Raw genomic sequence first — 1,300 nt, 5'->3', positions numbered from 1 at the left:
CAAAGTACTTGAATAGGTATTTCTGCAAAGAAGATATACCTATGGCTGATAAGCACATGAAAAGAGGCTCAACATCATTAGTCATTAGGAACATGCAAGTGAAAACCACAATGAGGTACCACGTCACACCCACGAGGATGCCTATGATTTTTTAAAAAGAAGAATTTTTTAAAAGAAGAAGAAAATGACAAGAATGTGGATAAATTGGAAGCCTCCATACATTGCTGGTGGGAAGGTAAAATGGTGCAGACATTGTGGAAAACAGTTTGGCTGTTCCTCAAAATGTTAACCGTGGAGTTACCACATGACCTAGCAATCTACTCCTAAGTATATACCTAAGAGAACTGAGAACAAATGTCCACACAGAAACTTGTGAATGAATATTCATAGCAACATTATTCATAATAGCCCAAAAAATATAAAAAGCCCATGTCCATCAACTGATGAGTAGATAAAAATAATTATGATACATCCATGCAATGGGATATTAGCCATAAAAAGGAATAAAGTATTGGTGAATGCTACAACATGTATAAACCTTGAAATCATTATTCTAATTGAAAGAAGGCAGACATAAAAGACTACATACTGTAAGATTCCACTTATATGAAAAGTGCAGAATAGATAAATTTGTAGATACAGAAAATAAATTGTTGATTGCCAGATGTTAGGGCCAACGGAGAACGGTGAATGACTGCTAATATGTATGGGGTTTCTTTGGGGGATAATTTCCATTAACAGTTATTAATAAAATTATTATTATATTAATAAAAAATAAATTATTAATGAAAGTGTTAATAGTATTAATAAAATTAATAATTTCATTAATAAAATCCTTAGCAATTTCCAATATTGTGAAATTAAGAGTGGTGATGGTTTCACAACTCTGTGACTACATTAAAAACTCCTGGGTTGTATGTTTTAAAAGGGTGAATTTTATGGTATATGAATTATATCTCAATAAATCTTTTATTTTAAAAAGTGGTCTAAAGATATGAACAGACACCTCATTAAAGAAGATATACATATGGCAAATAAGCATACAGAAAGATACTTAACATTTTTTTTCATTAGGGAAATGCAAATTAAAACAATAATAAGATACCACTACAGACTTATTAGAATAACTACAATTCTAAAACTGACAATACCAATTTCTGGTGAGGATACAAATACTAATTCTCATTCATGGACGGTGGAAATGCAAAATAGTACAGCCCCTTTGGAATACAGTGTGGTAGTGTCTCACAAAGTCAAACATAATCTCACCATATGATCCAGCAATCATACTACCAGGAAT

The sequence above is a fragment of the Galeopterus variegatus genome, unplaced genomic scaffold (assembly GCF_000696425.1).
Source record: "Galeopterus variegatus unplaced genomic scaffold, G_variegatus-3.0.2 Scaffold2045, whole genome shotgun sequence".
Lineage (NCBI taxonomy): Eukaryota > Metazoa > Chordata > Mammalia > Dermoptera > Cynocephalidae > Galeopterus > Galeopterus variegatus.
This window is presented reverse-complemented; position numbering follows the sequence as displayed.